Below are 25,144 nucleotides of genomic sequence, written 5' to 3' on the forward strand. Positions count from 1 at the left end.
ACCTCAAATTTTTATTAATAGTAATAGAATACATTAGAGGTTAACTCATCCTTTGTAAGGTTTTTTTTTTCCTCTAACTTCTTTGTCTTTTTCTTTTATTGTTAATTTAAAATTCCAGAGGACTACAAGCATCAAATTCTTACTGTGGTTGCAAGAGACCTTTTTGCTCTATCAGATAGCATTACACTCCCAAAAACTCTGAACATGAAATGGAGAACTTCTTTTCAAAGATGACATTAAAAGAAACTCTCTCAAGCCTTTTAAAAATCAGCAACGATGAGTTTAAGTTGTCCAAAAGTTCAGCTCAAAGCTCTGTACGGAGCAAAGACCACAAACTAATCTTGCTCACAGTAAAAGATTCAGTGAGTCCCTTCTGCACCCTAAAGCAGCCAAAAAGGTTCTACAGTAGGGACAGGGTATATATGTCACCCTACGGCCCAAACAGGGATGATTCTCTGAGCAGGCAGTATGTAAGCTTGTCCATCTCCAGAATTCACGTAATTCCTACAGATGCAGACCGAATAACGTCAGCGGCAGCATTTTTGGTGGATGTTCAATCCCCTGTGTCAAACTTTCCTTGAACAAGGCAGTCATGCTGCCTCTTGGCTGTGAAGCTCAAAGGAGGTTATTCCTCCACCACATATTTTTGTGGTTTGCAATCAAGTGCTTTATTTGGGAGACGGAAACATTTGAGAATCATGTTAGACCACAGAAGTATTTCATCTCCACTACATCATCATCATCTCTGGACCATTTGAAAAGGCTATTGCCAAGTAGTTGTCATTTCCATCTCAGGAAGCCTTTGAAAAGGTTATTTACACTTTTGTCTTTCTTCAGGATTAGATTACTGTAATTCTTTATTGACTGGCTTGCACAACAGGCCTCTGCACAGCCTCCAGCAGGCACAGCCTGCTGCTCTGTTTTTTGTGAGGAAGGGATGATTTGAACATATTGTGCTGATTGTAAAGCTTTTCCATCAGTTGCAACAAAGTCAATGAATTGATTATATAAAATTGTTCTGTTTACTTATGGCACAAATCACGGTCACTGGCTTTTAGCTGGCATGTTTAATTGGAACTAACTAGTTGAATCCTTCCAGAAATTCTGTACTATATAGTATAGATCACATCCTTTCTTTTCCCAGCATTGCATGAAAGCTGCGTGAAGCTAAATATGGCAGCTACAAGCTCTCAAGACCTACCACTCTACACATCCCAGGATGAATGAGGTTTATCTTTTTAAAATTGAAGCTGAAAAAAACCCCCACTTTCTGACAGCTCATGGTGTTAAAATTGATTTTATGGTGGGCTATTTCACTTGAAGTACTGATTTCTGTGTTTTATTAGCCATGTTTTTGATTGCTTGCTATATTCACTTCAGACTGCAGGATTTTGATTATTTTCTAGCCTCTCTATTGTTTACCAAAATAAATACTCAATTGCACTTAATGTAGCAGGAGGCCCATTCCACCCCTTACAGATCTAAACTATCATTCACATTTACTCTGATAATCCAGCTAATGCTTAATTTACTGCTATAAACTAAGTATTGCTCAACTCAGGCTCAAGCGGTTTCCATCTAATGAATCTAGAGCTAACACTTATTGTCTTAGACAGGTTTTTAGCATCTTCTGTCTATCAAATTATTTGGCATTATTATTATTCATTCTGTTAAACACAACAAGGCATCGTTTCTGCAGAATTGTAAGGCTAATTAAGAAATGCATATATTAGGCCTGTATATTAGCTGTATTGAGAATATTCACCAAAACTAGTGATTTATGGAGTTGTGTTGGATTAGCAGAGCAGAACTAGGCCTCATCTTCAGCAGACCTGAACCTGTGATTAGCAGTTAGCCTTTCCAACTTCACCACAGGCTTTTTCCAGCACTGTTTCCTATTTGCAGCTTCTCATCCCCAGGATGCCAGGCCGTTTCCCACAAGGTGCTGCAAAACTTATTCTTCTGGGTCTGGTTCCTTGCTTTACGAACAGAACTCTACTACCTGCATGCCTTCTAAATAATTAGAAGATGTTCTCAGTGTTTTTCAATATTTGATAAAGCAACAAACAGATGATTCCAGCAAGACATCTACCTCAACATTTGTTTCCTTGAACCTTAGCCTGTATTTTATCTTGTTTAGATCTTCAATTCTGTGCAACAGGGTCCTTTTTGTAAAGTATAGCCCACTAGTGTGTGCAGCAAGGGAGGCTCAGCAAGCCAGGAGGACTCAAAGGGCCTCTTAACACATTTACAGTGAAAATTTCCTGCAGCATAATAGGCTTGGTGCCCACTGACACCCACTAGAAAGTTGACTAGTGACAATTTGTTATTCCAGTCAGATTTGTTCCCAGCCACTCCTGACATTCAGAATTGTAGTAAGAAAGTATATTTTTATTATACTGAAAACACTCTTTGAGACAAATTCAGAATTGCTAGAGATCTACTGATGTAATTCATCTCAGCTGAAACTAAAGAGCAGTTTGAGGCTTTTTCTTCCCTTCTATGTTTGCATATTTGACAGTAGTGTTTCTGTATGCTTAAAAAAGTGATGTCTCTGTCGTCATTATTTAATTTTCCTCTCAATCACATTAGGCTGAACAAAGACAGGTCAATTACATACTCTTTTTTAAAAGACACTTTCATTAAAATCAAGTTTGATCAAGAATCAACATTATTTGAAATCTTTTCTCCTGTCATCCCTAAGGCACTCAGAGATTTGCACTGAAGTTTCTTAGCCAGAAGCAGTGGAGAGATTCCCTTACCTAATCTTTCTCTGAAGAGGAAGACATGGCTTGCATTTACCATCATAGTATAAATATCTAATGCAAAATGTTGTTAAAGAGTAGATTTTTGGTAGGATGGTACTAGCTATTCTGGCCAGATTTTGATCACACTGGAAATACATAAAATAACATGGAAAACCATCAAAATAGCCATAGGATTGGCCCACTTCTGAGTCAAAAAAGTATCTTGCAGAATTTAATCTACTTTCTGAATGAAGATGGTTTTCCCAAAGCTTGTGTAATATTAAAAACCTTTAAATACTTGTTATATGAAAATAGCTTCCCAGAAGTTGAAAACAGCGCAAAAGATCATGATCTGCAAGAATTACTTGAAAAGAAGGAAGAATATCTATTTAAGAAAGAATCCAACCAAATTCAATTAACACAAGTTTAGTATATATGCTTGCTCCAAGAGTAAACCTCCAGACAGAAACCATGCTGTGAGTGGAGCTGTGAGATTTTGGATCCAGAGTAACAGACAGGATGTCAGAAGATCTAGCCCCTTTCATTTAGCTGGTAGTTCATGACCAGACTGCATTACCTTCTACTTACCTACTTTTAGTAAGGATACCAGAATACATTTTCTATAAGCCCGATTTATATTTTCAGTCTGCTCTCACGCATTTTGAAGAGGTTGTAAAAGAGAGAAGATCAGTGGAGGACTTTGAACAGAAGATCACCTCTTCTGAAGGTGAAGCAGAAACTGGGACAGTTTCCAAATGTTTAACAAAATCATCTAATATTACTGGCAGCTCCAGAGATCATTAGAGTCTTAAATGAGAAAGTAAATCAGAGAAACACACCAGGACATTTGATAAAAAGAGTAGCTATTTAGAAAATTAAATACAAAAAGTGTATCAAAAGAATATTAAGTGCTGAAGAAATAATTACGCTGCTGTATCTCTGGCATTTAAAATTATTAGAACAAAATAAGAGAACAGGGAAGACCCTACCCCTGGGCCAGGGCTCTACTCAGCATGGAAATGGGAAAAGGGAGTGGTGTCACATACTTGTTTACAGCCCCTTACTTCTGAGACAGGTTGCCCTAATTTATTCTGGCTCTTTAGGTTGCTCTGATTTATGCCATCCGTGAATGACTTAAGAATCACAGGCCAGAGGAGGATCAGCAAGCAGAAATTGATTCCTGTCCAGTTACAATTCTCTCTTCCTTTCTCTCAGCCATTTGCAGATGAAAATCTCTTCATTGGTGCTACTTCACCAGCTCAGAGGGGCCAATAATGTGGCAGCTAATCCAGTCTTACATCTAGAAGCCTTAGTTCTTTAACATAAGGGAGATTTTCTATTTTAAATACAACACTTGAAGAGGTTTACATTTACAGATGTTTCAGTGTAACATGTTCCTTGCTCTGAAGACTGTCAGAGAAATTTAAGGTATTAGCGTAGGTAACACTTGGAACACAGAAGAGATACCTTGCAGAAGGTCAAAGTAAGATAGAGAGATTGCCTGAAGATTCCCACAGTAGTGAGTTTCACAGAGTACGATAAAAAAAAAAAGTGTGGAATGTAGATATGAAGGAAGGAATTTGAATAGTGGAAGGAAACAAGGACAGAAATTTAGTTGAAAATACATTATAAAAATCAAGATTTAGTACCAGTGAACTACTACTCTCGAAGAGAAACAGGTTTGGTCATGGTATATTCTGTTTTCTTTTCAACTTCCTCCAAGCTTACACAGCTTTTCAGAATTAAGCATTCAAGTTCATCCACTGTAGGCTAGTGCCACACAGATGTTAAATCTTCTGAAAATCCCACCAAGAACATGCCAAACTTTGTCAGAATACATTGTTGATGCATTCTATAATAGAGCTGGAACAGGAAACAATTTCTGCAAAAGTATATAATCTTTCTAGCTTTTTGATAAATATTTAGATTAAATACCTTACAAGCAGAAAATCATACTGTGTCTGACCTCTGTCAGAAGACACTTTGGAGCACAGAAACTCATCTCATTCATAGCAAATGGCCACTTCTTGTGCACATAAGATATGTTCATAACCTGTTCTCATATGTATCCACAAATGAAAAAGAACACGTACATAGGCAGAGATGACAGTGGTTTACAATACAAACAAATGCTTATGAATACTGCCTGTGCAGTAATCAACAAGCTTAAGAGTTTTAAGAACAATGCATTTGCAGCGTGGCTTTTCTTATTTTAACACGCCTAGCAGTAAACAAAGCAACTTTCATTAATGGATAAATCATATCTATTTGTGGTACGAAGTCCACGGGGCTCCTGTCAATCACTAGCCATATAGAAACATTCATAGGCTAATCATGGCTAAGCCAATTTTGGCTCTTTCAGAGCCAAATTATGGTGTTTTGTGCCAAACCTTCTTATAAATTAATTGCAGTCCTAGTGCATAATCAGGAATTTGAAAAGCAATACAGAAAGGTGTTGCTGCACCTGGACACCATTCAGAGTTATGCTATTCAGTTTTTTGTCTTAAATAAAGAAAACAAAGCACATCAGGCATAATGCCATTAAAATTTATATCCAAGCCATCCAAGAGATTATTGCAGAATGTTTTGACGAATTAAGCATTAAAAGTCTCCTTTTGCAACTCAGCTGCTTTAGAAATAAAGACTGAAGGATAGTTTGTGGTTCAATTCCTGACTGGCTTCCCAAGACCTAAAAGCAGATTGGCATTGTTATATAATCTTTAAGCTAATTACTCTACCTCTGTGTTCTGTGTGTGAAAAACAGTAATAGCAGTCCTATTTAGATTAAGCTCTTTCTTTTGACATATTTATTGGAAGCTGCTAAAGTGCAAATCTAGTTCTTGTGCAAATTTGGTTTTAATCCTTTCACCTACTTCTCCATGTGCATATATAGCTTCACATTAGCAAGCCTCACAGCCACCTTCTTCCATTACTGTTCTCCAGGTAAAAGCGATGAAGCAAATATGGCTAAGACTTTGACGAGCCTCTGTGGATCTACTAGCCCTTCGTGTAGGAGAGATGTCAGGTGTTCCCTTTGAAAAATCATGAACCCAGATGGATTTCTTCATTATTTATGCTTTTCTTCTATTACCTGTCCAACAGGAGCTCAAGTAAGCCCCAGTCTGTTTTTCTCACAGTTCAAAACCAGCTAAGTGTCTACTGATTCATCATCACTTTGACAGCACTGGGATGTACTCAATTGCTTGAAACACTGAACACGCCTGACAGGTCCACTTACTGTCAACCACCAATATGGAACTGGTCAAATGCATGGAAAAGGAGGACGTAATCTGCTACCAGATCTTCACTGTGTCAACTTGACACTCACTTCAGTGAGAAGTTACCAGCTAGTGTGGTGGGATGTTAAATTCAAAGGGTAGTGGAAAAAATTCTTGCTAACTTGATGGAAGTATCTAGAAAAAAGGACACCAAAGCAAACATGAAAGCTTGCTTCCATCATAGCATACAAATCTAAAAGTGGTATGCACACGGCCTTTTCCTCAAAGCTACCCTCCTTTCCGATTTGTTTCTTAACAGTATAATAAAGAAGCCATTAACCGCACAGACATTTCCAGCAAAAAAAAAATGCTGGAAAAAAAAATGAAGTGAGGCAAGCTTGCAAGGATTCCACTAATTTACTTCTTTTTTCACTCCAATCCGTACACCCACCTCCCCAAATAAAAAAAATGATATTGAATGCAAGCCCTCAACCATAGAGCAATATACTGAGACTTGTTCTGAATGTGGCATGCCTACTAGTATTTATCTCCCTGTTCATAAGTGTGGCTCACACACCAGTCTTCTATAACTGCTTGGTGTTTCTTTTCACAGGCGAAGCAAAGTTGACCTATTTTTGACAGTTTTTAATGAGATGAGGCTAAAAAAGTTATGAGGAAGTCTTGCTGAAAAGGATTCCTCTAAGTAGACATAAAGGTTCTAGCAATTGTTCCTCCAGTGGCCAAGAGGTTTGAGCACTGCAGGTTGAAACCTGTTTAAAAGATTAGGTAGAAGAGTAGATATCAAACTCATCTGAGTTAAATTCTTTGCCCAGACTTCCAATTCTTATTATTGCTACAAATGGGAACAGCAAGCAAATCAAAGTTGTCCCCATAATATAAAAAGTCCAGAGAAGTATTTTATTTTAACTAGGTAGAACATAGTGTTCTGGTCACAGCACAAGCTCTTCTTTCTAGTTGATTTTGGACCAACTGGAGTTGAAGAGAACAATTAGCCAGCTTATCCTAAAAATCCTCCCCCGCAATCAGTCAAAAAGGCCATGTAGAAAAAAGCAGATTCTGAACAAAGAGCAAAAACAAAAATAACACACACAGAAAGAAACCTCCCACATGTCCTGTAATTGATCCAATATATTGAAAGAGACATCATCTGCTAGCTGGCCACTCTACTGTACACACTGGTAAATGACACTATTTGTTAGCAGAATCCATACTGCTTCAAGCACTGCTGTAATTTTGAATGAAGGAGTTTCACACTAACTTCTATAACTATCTGTTAAACTAACAGAAAGTCTTTTACCTTACAAAAGTTTTTGGCCGTTTGGTCTAAAAGCAACTGTGGTCTAACTACTCCTTACATGCTTAGGTCTGAATCAAATACTGGTAAATTTGTCTTAACAACATCTAAACATGAGACTAAGCAAACACTTAAGTATGCAGATTCCTCTACAGAAATATTCTTCTACTCTTTAAACTTAATGACTAACTCTGTCATTAACTCAACAGCCTACAAAATGTATTATTAGCCTCCTGAAATGTCAAACTTACTGTTAAAGCTAAAATTGAGGTCAGTTGGTTTTTGACTGCCTGACTTTTGACAAACTGATCTTAATAATTTTCTTGACTTTACTGGAATAACACAGCAAAGATAGCTTTTTTATTTTGCCACAAATACTTTAATCTCCAGACAAACTCTTCTGATAGAAACACCATTGCAAGAGCCATAAAAAAATACAGACAAAAAGAAAAGCAACTTTAAGGATATTAATGGTGAATAAAAATAAAACAGAAGATAATTTCTTCACTGCCTTCAAGGTCTCATCAGCTTTTTCTGACTTAAAGGAGGAGAAAGAAACATCAGGAACAACCAGGACCAAACTGAAGTATTTGGCAGTTTTATTTAGGAAGAGAGACTATTAAGCCACTTAAAGGTTAACTGATATGCATGAGTTATCATATACTCCTTGTCTTCAAGGTTATAGACTGTTTAGCAGAACCCTGCCAAACGCCAGTTATCTGAAGGGAGCTAGAAATCATCTCTGTTGATGACAGACCTCTGAGCAGATGGTAAGTAAATCAAGGTCCTGATGTGAAATGTTAAAGCTTTTATGCTGGAAGACACTGTTAAAGCATTATCCAGGTTAAATCAGATTCTGTAAAATAACAGTTTACTAGTAGGCAGGCGTGAAGGCTTCCACTGAGGAATTCTACAAGTTTGGTAGCTTGGTTTGTTTGGGGGTTTTTTGTTTGTTTTTTTTTAAAGACACCCTAACAGATTATTTAGATTTTTTTTTTCCTGCTTTTGAGTAGTCATTGCAGCAGTTCTATCAAAAGGGCAGGGTGAGCAAGGAAAGGGAGGACCATTTGTTTATTTGTCATTAAAATAATTTCTAATCTTGTTTAATTAGGCCATTAGCATATAAGAAAGGCAGCTTTCATAAACATCACTAAGAATATAGTTGTGCAACATAATTATAGATTTTTTTTTTTTTCCTAAAATTTCTACTTCGATATGCCCTGGCAAATCTGAGAGTTTGAAAACCTTTCCAAACAATATTTTAGTGCCTAAACATTTGGAAAGGATCTAGTACATCAGAAACGAAGTAAACACCTACTTTTGTTTTAAAGACTACAGTTACCAAAGACTAGACCTGCACAGGAAGACTAGGAAAAGCTCTGTAAGTAATTTTGTGTAACTACAGATGGGGTGAACTGATTTCATTGAAGCAGAGGAAGCAATAACACTCCTTTAACTTGCAATGCTTCAAATCAGCTTGACTATTTAAGTTAAAGATAAAGCACCAAAATCTAGTGTCTTCACAGGAAGGAACAACATTTATTGGTTTGATAATTTGGACTGCTAAAATTTATGAATGGTTAACCCACATCAAATAGAAATTATGACTTGGATGACTTTGCTAATTGCTCTGTCATGTTCCACGGCTAATCCAAGCTACTCATGTTGCAGAAAATCATCTTGAAAATCATGTTGAATTGATCTATAATGTTGAATACCTGATTCAAGTTTATGGAGCTATATACCCAGCTAAATTCAACCAAACCCCTTTCAAATAGCAGCCATGACATTCAGTTTCTCTGAACCCTGAAGTTCCCATGGGAGTATTACAGGAAGCGCTCAGGGGGAAGAAAAAAAAAAAAACACACACACACACACAAAACACCCCACAGTCAAGAATCATGCATAGAACCTATCCAGAGGACTTTGATTTAATCAATTACAGAAAGTCACACGCTACTGGAAGACAATTCTTCCACTGGGAAAAACAAATACATATTATATTTCTTAAAAATTTTCTTTAGATTCTTACACTAAACTTGCAAGCCAATTATTTATTTGCCAGCTATAGAAACATCCCCTGTATACTCTTTTCAGCAGCCTGAAAAGCTTCACGTGAATAGAGATTGCACTATTGCGTCTTTCTTATGTAGTGGTAAGCACTGGTCTAGCCACATATTTTAAATTTCCATCCTGCCAATAGTAGGCCTCTACCCTCTTCCCCCAACCCCCATCTTGCATATGAAGATCCATAATCCCTGTGCTAATGCTTCCATTGTCCTTTAACTTCTGGAGTCATTTCCAGCTTATGCTCCAAAGAATGGGGGGAGGGAGAAAGAAAAGTACATTTTTTACAAAGACCCTGAGTGATGAATACAGCTACAGGGGGAGATTTTTTTTTTTTTCTCCTAAACCTTTAGTCTTTTCATTCACTCTCCAAATGCATTGAGATTAATAATGCCTCTGGGCCACTGTATGCAAACCTCCATTGTGCACGCAGAGAAAAGATTATAATTGAATACCCTATTATGATGGGCAGGGAAAAAGAAAAGCAGACAGACAGACAGGGCTCAAAGGCTGAATTGGCCTGGTTTGGCTTTCAGCCCACAGCACCTACAATTATCCTGCAATGATTTTTATTTATCTATTAGTGTTCCCACTAGGCAGAGAAAGAATCTAGTATTAATTTAGTGCTCATGGTTAGACAGAGCGCTTTAAATTGAAAGAAGTTATTCAAATAACGAGATGTGGCTGGAGCCCTAATGTCCTGCTTTGAATGAAAATAGTACAAATGACAGCCCTCTGCAAATGTTTTACAGTCTGATAGTTTATGCAAGAACTCTGCTAAATTACATTTTTACAGAACAGCCTTACCAATGCAGCAGTACTAGACCTTTACGTCAATAAGCAGCTGGCTGTTGCGGAGCATCCCAGAGCCTCACAGCAAAACAAGTAGTGAAGGACAGGAGCAGAAGAGAAAAAGCAGCTCTGACTGAAGCAGCTGTGATATATATGAAGGAAAGGATGAAACCTGAAAACCAGGATAGCACCTACATAGCTATTCGTTTATGGCATCTAGATGATTTCATCTACCTTGCTTCTAAGCATCTCATCTATCTATGGCAAAACATCCTCTTCCAAATTAGTACGCAGTATTGCTAGCAGTTACTTTCTGTTAGATGAAGACCTTGCCAGTACCAGCATCTGACTAATGACCCTAAGCAGCACAGGTAATAGGGGTGAGAGAATGAAACACCAAATCAAGTTCTCATCTTTAGACCGTTGTAAATTCAGATAAGCTTCACAAAAGTGCCTGCTTGAATTAAACTGGTGCTCTTTTCAAATGGTTGAAGCTGCACTTCATGATAGCAAACTGTAGCATAAAGAAAATAGTTGCTGTCTTAGCTGTAAGTAATTTCATAAAAGCTTTCCAGAAAATATGAATATAAGACTTCACATGAAAAAAGTATGTGAACAAATTCAGAGAGGTAGCAGCATGCTGAGTGTACAATCAAGAGTGTGCAAGTGTTGATCAGAACAATTGAGAACGGTTGCTCTAACAAACACAGGGACATTTCTCAACTCATCTACAATTTGAAGTTTAAAATATATTCCATAAATCTAAGGATCACGCTTAACTTCCATGGAACATTAATGCTGCATTCCAGAAAATAATCCAAATTGATTATCTTAACTGTATTGTCAGTGCTTTTTGAAAAAGACACTAACCGCCACAATTGCTCCATTACTCACCACAGTGCATAAAATGTTTAAGGCTTTGGAAAGCAAATAACAGAAAAATATGGATTAAACTGATAAAAATGATAATTCCAGACATGATTAGATTCACTGTGTTGTGTAGCCTGCACAGCAGGTGGGGGATCCTTCAGAAGAATTAGGGTAAGGTTTAGGGAAAGCAGATTAATGGGGAAAAGATTAAATGTTCTCTAAAAGCAGGACAAAACATATTTTTAAAATGACAATTCTAACAGCAGTGTTTAGGGATGCTCTGGAATGCAAAATACACATACTCCATTTAAATACCAGATGCGCAAATGCCTCCTACTTACAATTATGCAGGGCATTGTATGACTTTAAATGATAAGTTGAACAAGCATTTGACATTAAGTGACAAATATTAATCAAAATATAGCCAATAGCTTCTAGCACACAGTAGTCAAGCTCTATTTTCCCCTTCTCTGCATGCAACTTTTTACAAAACTGGTCCTGTGGATGAAAGCCTACCAATCTGTTTATTTTTATATCCCGAAATATATTACAGTTGAAAATGAGACACTGTAACAGCAATTTCTAGAGCCCTGAATAATACACATTGATGCCACTGCCCTCTCTCCAGCGTTGAAGGCTTTCTGTCTTCTAATAGAAGATGCTGTGCATTTAACTAGGTAAGAACAAAAAATCACAGTGGAAAGGGCCCACTTCTATAGTCTAAGAGGAGAAATGCTGTTTAGCTGCTGAATATAGGTTGCAGTTGTATCTGCTGGCACCAAAACAGGAGACAACTGGTAATGCAAGACCTAATGTATCTTACAAAAGCATTACTAGCAGCAAAGCAAATATTTTAGATTGTTGTAATCCAAAATTTCACACTCCTTTATGTAACAAAAAGTAATAGTGGTACACTTTTACATCCAAAAAGCACGAACTACACTGCCTCCAATGTTCACAGGAATTTTAATGGATCCCTCCTTGCTTTTTTAAGTTTAAGGGGTTTTCATAACTTTTCAGAACATCCTCAGTAACCTCTTCCAGCTTTGCAGCCACCATGACTATATGTTTACAGATTTTTCCTTAACTATTTAATACCAGGAGGCTCACAACAAAAGTCAAATTGAGTTTGCCACACAGGGAAATAGATTTGGATTTCCAAAGTTATTACAGAAGCACCTACAGATCTTTCTAATATTATCTCACAGAAAGAATGTTCCTTTTTCCACAGAATTGTCTAGTAAATATCTATCACCCAAGGCTGATCACTCAGAAAATGCAAAAAAGGCAGCTTGAAGTAGTGATATTGTATCTGGTTTCTTCTACTCTCCAGTGAACTGTTGGCATGAGCTTTTGGGGCAAGCTCACTGGGCTGGCCTGAGCAAAGCGACTAGCACCATGCTAGCAGAAGGCAGAGACTTCTGGCTTTTCCCACACTTAAGCCCAAGCACTGTTTGAGTCAGCCAAATCTCACTCAAGTCTTAGCATGCCAGCCTTTTTATTTTGTTGTCCATGGTAGATGAACTGCTTTTAATCTTTCTTCCTACCAATTTGAATTATATGCTGCTTCGCATCATTTCACCTGTGTCCATAATGCTTCTCAAACCTGTCCCCGGTTTTTAATTCTACAAATGTAACATCACTGAGAAATCTGAAGTCTTACAAAATAAAATCCACAGACATAGCACTAAGATTTGCATATCACTCCCAAAGTGACCACATGGTCTTGCAGCCTTTCTCCCCTTTTCATTCACCCCAATCTCTTTTGTTCTCTTGCATCCATTTGTTATGTTATGTCTATCTTTATGCTGCAATCTCCTCCAGGCAAGCATGTCTTCTATATGTTCTACAAAGTGCTTTTTCAGGCAATAAAGCAGAAATTATGTCTCCCAGTTTCCCCATTTGTAGAAGCAGCATACTAACACAGTACTCACCTACCTCACAAGACAACTGGCAAGTTAAATTTGTTAATGATTGTGAGGCATGTGGAGATCCTCTTACAGAAAGCTCTACAGAAGTGTGAAGTATTGTCATAGGTCAGAAGTGAGGCTTACAGCTTGAGTTAGTTTCCCATTCTGAGGACAGACTAGTGCCTTTTCATAATTAAAGAGGGGTTTAACTACAGAGTAAAAGCATTGTCTATATAGCTTGGGCATGTTAGCTTGGAAGTACATAAGGGGAGCACTTACTGAGTACTCTGGGATCATATGGAGAAGAAAGAAAATAAAATGTTTCCTCTTTTCCTTCATTTAACGCTAGGGCATGCGAAAAAGTGCTTTATAGGATGTCATTAAACTCAAACCAGGTTCCTTATCTAACAATGTTTCAAAAAAAGAAATCTAGAGTTTTCTAGCTTCTGTCCAAAATAAAACTGCACGCTACATTAGACATGCAGAAAGGAATGTTATCATTACAGTCCAAGAGATTTCAGCCAGGCACTCTGATTTTATATTTTATTTTTTCATAACTAAATCTAAAAGTGTTCAACATGCTATTTCCTTAAATTTTTCATAAGAGTGTAAAAAGAGTTTGGAATAAATCCAGCCTCACTCTAAGCTCCTTATATTCAGCCCTCCCTTATGGTGACTATTGTATGACCAAACATCAAGTTATAGGCGGTTCTCCCCTTCAACATGTATTTTTGTTTTATTACTGGTGAATATTCTAAAATGCTAAATAAGTAGTTCTCTTCAGTCTTAGATATCGGATATTCTCTCTACTCATAATAGCAAAGGACATTAGAATCAGCAGTACTGCCAGAATACTCTTACTGAATTGTGCTCCTCAAGCCTCTGCTAATCCCACAAAGCTGTAGCACATTCTAAACTATGATCCACTCCCCAAAAAACTAAAGCATACCTAACAAGTACTCTCCACTGCTGCACTGAGTTGCAAGAGGGGGAATACATCCTACTCCTTCCCTTCAGCCCCCCATTCAAGTAGGCAGCCAAGCAAAGCTTTTGTACAAAGCACTACGGTTTGACATACACATTAAACAAAGAAGGGTAGCTCTAGGGCAGAAGGAACAAGGAGAAAATTCACGTGACAGTGAATTTGCTAGGCTTTGTACCATTAAGCTACAGTGTGAACAAGTTGTCACTCTCCCCCACCCAGTGGGTAATGGAATAATTTTTAGCATTTGCAATACTTAGAATTACACACTGCTGAAAAGCAAAACCAGAAAATATACACTACATAAAACAATATTTATAAAGATTTGTTATATCTCCTTATTTCCAACCTGTGGCTTTATTTCCATACCCTGCTCTTTTATGCCTTGCTTATAACAACTGTACTTACCATAACCAAGTCCTCAACATTCCAGGAGAAATCTGCTCACAGAAGTGGGACACGTTGATTCACAGTGAAAATTTCCATCTTTAACAAGACTCTTGCCACAAAGAAAATCCCCTCTTGCACTTGCACAGTTGACTTCAGGTAGGATTTACCCTGCAGCAGGGAAAAAAACAACAGTCTATTTACCGTAAAACATAATTTATAGGAAAGGAAGTAGCTTAAGAGAGCTGTAAGCAAGACTACTCATTTGAAGTCTGTCACTGATGTTGACAGTCCAAGTGACGGTGTCATCACCACATGTGCACACATCTCTCCCTTTGTCTTAGTTACACTTTTCCTGGGACAACTGCCCAGGACAACTGTCACGAGGCTGTTAAACAGGACCTTACTGAAACCACAGAAGAGCCACAATCAAATATGAAAAGCCAGGTAATTCTGAGCGGTACATGTCAAGAAGCCACTCACCCTCTACAGTTACATAAATTAAAATAATCATAAAATAGCAGCAGTACTTTGCAAGGTGATGATGGACTTAGACATGATGGAAGTAATCGACCTGCCATGTAAGAGTCAAAATACCAGAAGTAGTAATTGACCTGCATGTAAGAGTCAAAATACCAGAAGAGAAGCCTGTGAAGTGGAGGAAGCCACAACCAGTCCTGTCAGGGAGTTGAGGGGCTCAGCTAAGGGACAGTTTTTGAGCTGTTCCCTCAGCCCAGGAGCGGTGAAACCCTGGCACCGCAGGGGTTCACCGGCTCAGGCCTCACAGCAGGCGAGAGGAGAGGCCTCCCCGGCGGGAGGCGGAGGGCAGACGTGGCACCTCTCCTCACAGGGGAGACCGGCCCGGCCCGGGCCCGCCCTTCCCCCGGGGGCCGTGGCGCCTTTCTCTGGAAGACACAAGGTGGTTCGCACTTAACCCTGGCGGTCCCCAGTAAGGCTCAGCGGCTGAACTGATACCAATTTATCAGGTGAATCGAGCCGCCAGCCTGCGCGGGACGAAGGGCTCTGCCGCCCGCGCGGGGCCCCGCTCTCCGCTCGGAGGCGGGAAGCCGGCCGGCACGCGGCAGCGCTGCCAGCTGGCGCTGAGGCGGCGAGGCCGGGGGTGCCGGGCCCCAGGGGCCTCCCCGCGGCCGCCGGGCCCTCTGCCTCGCCGGCAGCCGTCCGGAGCACCTGCGCTGTGCCAGGAGGGCTCAGGGCAACCCGAGCATCCGTGCGGAGGGCTCCTGCCGGCGACCGAGCACTTGCCGGCCGGCACGAGGGCTGCGAGGGGCTGCGCGAGGCCAGGGCCACGAACAAACCATTTCGGGGGACTGAAAATCCAGTGTGTAATTCCCTGATAATTTACTGTTAGAGCTTTTAAGAAACACTTAGTTTAGCTGGCACCTCATTTTTGTATTTGTTTTGCAAAGTACTTGGTAATTAATTACCAATTACTTGGGAAAATGCATCAAATTCGGTGCCTTGCACATCTCCACATAAACGGGCTGTGTGCAGGCATGATCTGGCATGGGACGGTCTACCGCAGCATGGCTTTTCTTTACTTACTAGGCTAGGCATATTTGCCTACCAAGCCCATTTCTTCCTTCTGCACCCGCTCCTGAGGACAGTGGAGTTCTGCAGCAGCAGAAGTGGATTTGCGAAGCCACCTCTGAAGTACATTGAGGGAATAATCACAGCTTTTACTACAGCTTGATAAAAGGCAGGCGAGTGAGTCTGAAAGGTCTTTCGTGCACATTCTAGATGGAGAGAAGATAAGGCTCTCTTCATACAGCTTTAGATTAATAAAACCTACACACCTCAGTTTCTAATGCTAAAGCAACAATAAAGAATCACCTTGAACAGTAACGAATGCTTCTTATGTGGTTCAATTTATGACACTGAAACATGGGTCAATAAAAGTAAACATTTAAATTTAGTTATTACTTTAAAAAAGTGTTTCTCTACCTTAAGATTACCCACAGTTTCTAAAGAAAGAGCAATGGATAATACCCACCCCTCTCAATAATACATCAACACATTCCCAAGTATTTCTGTATATTTTGTTCAGCACTTAGTGATTTCCATTAAGACCCAGTTTTTGGAGTAAAAAAAAAATATAACCGCATTTGAACTTGCTGACAAAATAGGCATATAACCAAGTGTAGTAAGATTATTTTTCACTTTTCTTCCTTTGAGAAGGATACAGAACTCTTAATGCTCAAAAAAGAGTCTGAATGCTCAGACTTGTCCATGTCAGCTATAGAGTGGCCAAGTCGGTTGTCAGCACCCAGCCTGAGAACGCAGGCGTACATATTGTCATGGCATTCATATAAAAGCTACAGAAGACTATGCCTCCCTTCTTCAGTTTCAAGAGTTTTCTTCCACTCTGTCCTCTAACTGACATACTTTAAAACTTGGTGAAGACTCTGTTCCCCACTGTATTTCCCCAGAAGACTGTGCAATGTTAAGAGTTCAGACATGGTTCTTTGCTTCATTGTATAATTGAGTTGCTTCATATTCCAAGAAGCTTTTGTGCTATTTTAGAGCTGTCTTGAAGACGACCATGCAACTAGTCTCAACTGCAATAGTATGAAACATCTGGGAGCAGGATTATTTCTGTCATGTGCTGCCAAAATAATATTTTGCTTATGGAATTAAAATTTTAGGGATTTTCCCAAATCCACATAATGTTCTTGAGTGCTTAAATTTGCATTATGACATTTACATTAGCATATACACGTGTAAAAGACCATCTTGCCAGCCAACTCCTATTGGTTATTCAAAAGCTTAACTCCACCTAAAGCTAGGATTAATGGATGCTCCTGAAACAGACTTCAGTTACAGTAACAGATTTTCTTCAGCTAAGTGCCTTTTCCCATCTGCTCTTACAATCACATCTGCAAGTGTCTTCAGTGATCACCTTGCCATAATTATGGATGCCTTCCTAACTCCCTAGACAGGCACTGATTCCCTGTTTTCTAGCTGTGCTATTCCTGTATACTTTGAAGTCTCAGCTCCTTAGTAGAAATGACCACAGCAAAATGCTGAATGTGATGCAGCAAAGGAATCTACTGCTTGTCCTAAGCTCTTTTCAAACACAAATGCTTGCTGAAAAAACAAACCAGCTTCTAAACACTTTGCCCATATATCCAAGCTAGGGCAGTACACAGGTAAAGTAACTATGTTGTTAATTGCAATATTTATTTTCACTCTTTCAGCAAAAGTAAGCTCTCCTGCTAAAAGGAACATTTTGCTGTACTGTTTTATAGGTGTTACAGCAGGCAGACCAACACGCCAGTGCTCCCACTTAGCTACAACCCCAGATGAGAGAACGGAAAAATTTTATCCTTAATTCTTGTAGTTAGAGATAATCAAGAAAATACTAATTGTATGAGAACCCATTCAACACAACTTTCTTGGATTTGTTGAAAGTCAAAACAATAGTAATACAGAGTGTGAACTATCCATGCATTTCAGTTGAATTGAAAGTTGAAACTATATTGTTTGCTCCTTCAGTGTTGAAGGCAGAAACAACATGCTCATACCCAGCTTCCAAATTATTTCCCACACCACTCCCAACACTGATAGTTCCCAAATGCCCTTTACTCAGCTGCCAGAACTTCTCACTTTCCTGTGACAACCTCTACTGTGCAACTATATACATTAACACAAATCTGTCACATCAGAAACAAGAAAGGGAGAACAGTGTAAAATAAACTCAGTTTACTATCCAAATATCTGACAGAACACGTATCATAACTGCATCAGTAAGTTTCAGGCTTGATTATACCAGGAAAAGCTGCAGCAAAATACCGAATCAGTACCAAAAGACCGAGCTTTGTCAGTACAACATGACCCCACTCACAAGCCGGAGCTGTACCAATCGCCACCGACTGCATGTGCTTACTATTTCTTAGAACGGGTTCATATGCTTTTGGCTTTTGTCACCAAGGCAGACATTCCTGAAAGTAATTGTCCTGCAATGATCTCAAAGAAACGAGGCTTCCAAGGCCTGTTACTCACACAGGCCTCCACGCTGCAGAGCTAGAAGCCGTGTTAGTGCTGCCAGCCTCAGAGCAGCCCCACTCCCGCCGTCCAAGGTGAGCTGCCATCTCTGGGTGGGTTACAAACCCAAAGGCTGCTATTCCACACCACTGCAAGGACACGCTCTTCAGCCCAGAGTTTACTTGCTTAACCTAAGATTTTTCTTCCTACCTTCTTGGTAAGAATAAAATCAACAGTTTCACTGGCCAGGAAAAAATTGGCAGGCTGATAACTGCCTAGATAAAACAATAACCAAAACCTCTCTCATTTCCCACTTAAGTATTGCAGTAAAATTATTTGATTTGTCTGTTTGAGCAAGTTAAAGGGACAGGCCAGAAACATCCATCAGACCCTTGTAAATGCCAGTTATGCCTCTTCACAACCCCAGAAGGGAGCACAGGCCTGGCTGATCACTGACAAGGCTGATGGTCAAAGTTAATTGACTTCTGGGAAGCTAACAGAATTCAAGGTTGATTATTAAATCCTGTTGGCAAGCCTTAAAACTCAATCGTATTTTTCTTTTAAGTCAAATGGTCTCTCTACAGAAATACATTTTCCCCAGAAATATACTCGTTCATGTCTGCAGCTGAATCCTCATTCAGCACAAGACATCTTTTCTAGTCAATCCACCATAGCCTTACTTCCTTGTTTTAAGATCCGTTTAAAGAGCATGACTGTAATTTCCTGAAGCAATGTTATACAAGATCATAACATTCACACACCAAGTAGAATTTCTCTTCTTGCACTCACTTCCTATTATAACCCAAAATATATAACACTGTTCATTAGATTATATATTACCTGCTGCTCCCACATATTTTACACTCCATACTTGGTTTTAATACCCTATGCACATACTGTTCACAAAACAGAGTAGTTATTTTTTTTATATGCCAAAAACATGCAGCTAACAAGCCTTTAAATTATCAAAGCTGTTACAAAGGTCATACTTGCTTTGGTTGCCTTAAAAGTTACATATTACGTATATATATTTTGGCATTTTTTGTTCCTGATCGTTCATATTTGACATGGGAAGTATATGACTTTTCAACTCTTATGAATAGTTTATGCTACATCACATGTACGTTCTCCATCCTCCTCCTCTCTTACTTACCTGAATTGAGTGAACTTTGTCATCTATTCATAGGCCTTTAAAAGCTCCAGGCCTCACATGCAATATACTGTGTTCTTTCATGAATTATTCAGTGCCAGTGTTCTTCCATCATCCATCTCTAGCTGGCTCTATTTCTTCTGTTCTATTGAGGTCTTGACTTATGAGCAGAATCTCCTGTTATTCTTTCTTGATTGTCACACTTTATTACAATTAATATTAATTATGTGGATTCTTGTCCAATATGTAGCTTTCTGGGCATAAAAGATTGTCATGTTGTAATGTTCAGGTTTTTTCTTCGCAAACTTCTAAGTAATAAAGCATTCTCCTGTCAGGAGCTGTCAGCACCACATACATCTACTTGATAATAACTGTACAGTAATAGAGTTAGCGAAAGAAGTTGTGTGCAAGCCGACATGAATTCCCATAGAGAAGCCAATCTTGTAGCTTATCCATGATTTCCTATGGCTGATATGCAGTTAAGCACAAAGTGTTGCAAAACAGCCTGCTTGATGAAATGAATAACCTGTTACAGCCTTGAAAGAAATGCTGGCCTAGGATGTTCAACTACTATTGGAGGTTTAGGTAATAATAAGTAGATTCTGACAAATACCGTTCACACAAATATGTTTGCAGAATCAGAGTGTTCCCTGAATATTAATGAAAACACATTCTTGTGAGCATTTGCAATCCACATAAGCATAGGAGTCTTTGATCCTGCCAGTGCCTTGTCCATGTTAGAGGGACAAACCTGATGTGATTTTAAGCTAAGGTATTTTATCCCATGGTTGAAAAAGTAAGAACACTATTTTAGCTATACAGGTCAAAATCCACAGCAGACCTATCAATAGTTATAGAAAGAAGTGGAGGAAAAAACCCTACAGTTGTTAAAAGACAAGCAGCAATTATGTATTCTGCATGTTCTCATATAATATCATTGACTTCAAAGGTGGCCATCAGTTATGGATTACAAGCAGATTAACAATGAAATACCAGACTATCTATTAAGCCTGATTAAACGGTCACACTTGGACTGAAAAGAATAAAGGAAAAAAGTCTAGAATTAGTTGGTCAATATGCAGTAATGGCAGATACAAAAAAAACCACCACACACTGTACTGCAAGGAGAAGGTTGCCAGGACAGAAAGTTAAGATGAGACAAAATGATGCAGGAGGATGCAATAGAGCGCATTAAAACTCAAAAATACATCATGTTGCATGGGAGACATTAGGAGAAGTGAGGGTACCAATAAAAGGACTGAAAGATGAAGATTCAACTTGGCATGCAGCTGTGAATTAGAAACAAAGTATGATTAAAATAATTCAAGCTGGACACATGGTGAGTATAACTAAGGAAGAACAAGCACTGCTGCCCTGTCTGGTAAGTACAGAGGTAATCCTTTCCTCTCAAGTAGGACCCAAAATCCTAGACCTTGTTCTCCCCAACGAGGAGAGGCTGGTGCGGAATGTGAAGCTCAAGGGCAGCCTTGGCTGCAGTGACCATGAAATGGTGGAGTTCAGATCCTTAGGGCACCGAGGAGGACGGACAGCAAGCTCACTACCTTGGACTTCAGGAGAGCAGACTTTGGCCTCTTCAGGGATCTGCTTGGTAGAGTGCCATGGGACAAAGCCCTGGAGGGAAGAAGGGCCCAAGAAAGCTGGTTAATATTCAAGGATCACCTCCTCCAACCTCAGGAGCGATGCACCCCAACAAAGAGGGAAGTCAGGCAAAAACACCAGGAGGCCTGCATGGATGAACAAGGAGCTCCTGGACAAAATGAAACACAAAAAGGAAGCCTACAGAGGGTGGAAGCAAGGACAGGTAGCCTGGGAGAAATACAGAGAAATTGTCCAAGTGGCCAGGGATCAGGTTAGGAAAGCTAAAGCCCTGATAGAATTCAATCTGGCCAGGGATGTCAAGGGCAACAAGAAAAGTTTCTATAGGTACATCAGGGATAAAAAGACAACTAGGGAAAACATGGGCCCTCTCTGGAACGAAACGGGAGTCCTGGTTACCCAGGATATGGAGAAGGCAGAGGTACTCAATGACTTTTTTGCCTCAGTCTTCACCGGCAAGTGCTTCAGCCTCACCACCCAAGCCGCAGAAGGCAAAGGCAGGGACTGGGAGAATGAAGAGCCGCCCACTGTAGGCGAAGATCAGGTTCAAGGCCATCTAAGGAACCTGAAGGTGCACAAGTCCATGGGACCCGATGAGATCCATCCGCGGGTCCTGAAGGAACTGGCAGATGAAGTTGCTAAGCCACTATCCATCATATTTGAGAAGTCTTGGCAGTCCAGTGAAGTTCCCACTGACTGGAAAAGAGGAAACTTCCATTTTTAAAAAGGGAAAAAAGGAAGACCCAGGGAACTACAGGCCAGTCAGTCTCACCTCTGTGCCTGGGAAGATCATGGAGCAGATCCTCCAGGAAGCTATGCTAAGGCACATGGAGGACAGGGAGGAGATTCAAGACAGCCAGCATGGCTTCACCAAGGGCAAGTCCTGCCTGACCAACGTAGAGGCCTTCTGTGATGGAGTGACTACCTCAGTGGACATGGGACGGGCTACAGATGTCGTCTGTCTGGACCTCTGTAAGGGCCTTTGACACGGTCCCCCACAACATCCTTCTCTCTAAACTGGAGAGGTATGGATTTGATGGGTGGACTGTCCAATGGGTGAGGAATTGGTTGGATGGTCGCATCCAGAGGATAGCGGTCAACGGCTCAATGTCCAGATGGACATCAGTGATGAGCGGTGTCCTGCAGGGGTCCGTACTGGGACCGGTACTGTTTAATATCTTCATCAATGACAGTGGGATCAAGTGCACCCTCAGCAAGTTTGCAGAGGACACCAAGCCGACTGGTGCGGCTGACACACCTGAGGGACGGGACGCCATCCAGAGGGACCTGGACAAGCTCGAGACGTGGGCCCGTGTGAACCTCACGAGGTTCAACAAGGCCAAGTGCAGGGTCCTGCACCTGCGTCGGGGCAACCCCCGGTACCGAGACAGGCTGGGGGAGGAAGGGATTGAGAGCAGCCCTGCCGAGAAGGACTTGGGGGTACTGGTGGATGAAAAGCTGGACATGAGCCGACAATGCGCGCTCGCAGCCCAGACGGCCAACGGTATCCTGGGCTGCATCACCAGCAGCGTGGCCAGCAGGTCGAGGGAGGTGATTCTGCCCCTCTGCTCTGCTCTGGTGAGACCCCCCTGCAGTGCTGCGTCCAGCTCTGGAGCCCTCAGCACAGGACAGACATGGACCTGTTGGAGCGGGTCCAGAGGAGGCCACGACAATGATCAGGGGGGTGGAACGCCTCTCCTGTGAAGAAAGGCTGAGAGAGCTGGGGTTGTTCAGCCTGGAGAAGAGAAGGCTTCGGGGAGACCTCATTGCAGGGCTTGTCAGTGCTTAAAGGGGGCTTATAAGAAAGATGGGGACAAACTTTTTAGCAGGGCCTGTTGCGACAGGACAAGGGGGAATGGTTTTAAACTAAAAGAGGGCAGATTTAGACTAGCTGTAAGGAAGAAATTGTTTACCATGAGGGTGGTGAGACACTGGCACAGGTTGCCCAGAGAGGTGGTAGATGCCCCATCCCTGGAAACATTCAAGGTCAGGTTGGATGGGGCTCTGAGCAACCTGGTGTGGTTGAAGATGTCTCCGCCCATAGCAGGGGGGTTGGACTAGGTGACCTTTAAAGGTCCCTTCCAATCCAAACTATTCTATGATTCTATGAAAATTAAATATGAGAAATTGGAGAGCTTCACAGCGCAATGATGTCTATTGGCATGGTGCTGCAAGCAGAGAAGAAGAAAAATAAGATCTGTGTTCTCTCCAACTATTTCTAACTACTAGAATGAAACATTCATTCCTTGCTGCAGCAGTATTTGCAATAAAAGGAGTAATACAGCTAGAGAGCACTAGTCCAAAAGCACACTACTGAGCACATGTAGTTATCAGGACAAATGGAGATCAAGTATAGATGTGATGGGTTTTACCAGCTGAGCTAAACATGCAATACCCTAAGGGGAAAAAGTAAAGCTGAGCACATGATATTGACAGTCTGTTGCAGTTGTCATCCTGCCAGCCAGAGGAGCCACCAGATACACAGCAACGATTCCACTTTCCAACATAACTAACATGGAAGGCTGCAGAATATCAGTGGTCTGTGTCAAATGCCCAGTTATCCCATCAGGTGTTTGTATCAACAGCACCTTCTCTGCTCGAAGGTCAGCACATGTTGGTTTTGCTGCTTTGGAATTGTCTATACTTCGATTATCTTTTTCCTCTTGCTAATACTACCTTTAAATTGTGTGCTGCTGTTTATGTTGCCTGTTTACTTCAGAGGCACAAATATTTTGAGAATTGGGGGAAAAGATATCTAATATAGAAAGGAAAATATTAGAGGGTATAGAAAACGAAACCAAATTGAGTCCTGGACCATAATACTAGTTACAACTTGGCTGCCCATGGCAATATTGTAAAATCAGCCAAGACCAGCATTTTTCCCTAATGGCATCAGAAAAATACTGGTTTTGTGTCTGAATGTGCTGCGCATAAAGTCCCATTTGGATAATAGAACTGTTCCTCTTTGTTACATCTTTCCCTAACTTAAAAACTGCTCAAAGGAAAAATTTTATCCAGAGTGGCTGGCAACTTCCTCAACTGAAAGAAATATTCTTGCAATTTTTGTTCACATCATGTGATTGAAACAGATTACCAGTAATAAAAAGAATGCATAAACAAATTCAGTAATGGGTTTTTCTGCATCAAATAACCCTTTTCTAGACATGATACATGCCCTAGAAGTCCTGCAGGTTCTAATGTGCTTCATGATAGTGAAGAGCAAAGTGAAATGTGTCCCTTGACATTCGTGCTGACTAGACAGCTTATTTCCATCACAAAACTAAAATAGCATAATGGCCTTGGAATAAGTTTGAAAACAATTTGCTAATACCTAAAAAAATTTTTACTAACTTTGGCATATAATTGCACTGGCACCTTCACGATGTATTGCCTCAATAAACAGGTTTCTCAACTGAAGTTAGTAAGTGACCATAACTATGGGTCTGAAAGCTTGTTCTCTGCTGGAGACATTACACTTCCAATACCCTCCAGTAATCTCTCGGGGCACAAGCAGAAAGGTCAGGATAAGAAGAGATTATCCTTCGCGAGAGGAAAATGTTTTCCTCTCTCCAAGAATGAGTTTTATTGTTTGCAATCACACCAAAGCTCCTCTCCATGGGGAAGGGAGGAAGGGGTCTAACAGCAGCAAGGAAAGTGATAACAGATTAAAAATAAAGACATTAAAATGTATTAGCATGCCCATGCCATAACATTACGGGCACTTTTCAGCACATTTATCAGACTGATCAGTCCCCAAATTTATCTAATACTTAATACTTTTGAAAGATTTCTTTTTCATTGTCCCAGGGTAACTGGATATCTTCAAAATTTATTTCCTCTCAAATTCACAAAGTACTTCTGTTACAAATACCAGAAATCAGGACTCAGTATGCAAATGAACTATTGCAAGGTAAACTGTGGTGTGAACTTACAGCACATGGGCCTCTCCAGTGTAACTGGACAACGTGCAGGCTCTCCCCCAGCAGAAAACCTGTTACATCAGGGTTTCTGCAGATGAGAATACGCACTCAGGCAAGTACTGCGGAGTAGCTGATGCACTGTAATACACACCCTGCTTTCTCTCTCA

This window comes from Calonectris borealis, chromosome 11 (assembly GCF_964195595.1).
Source record: "Calonectris borealis chromosome 11, bCalBor7.hap1.2, whole genome shotgun sequence".
Taxonomy (NCBI): domain Eukaryota; kingdom Metazoa; phylum Chordata; class Aves; order Procellariiformes; family Procellariidae; genus Calonectris; species Calonectris borealis.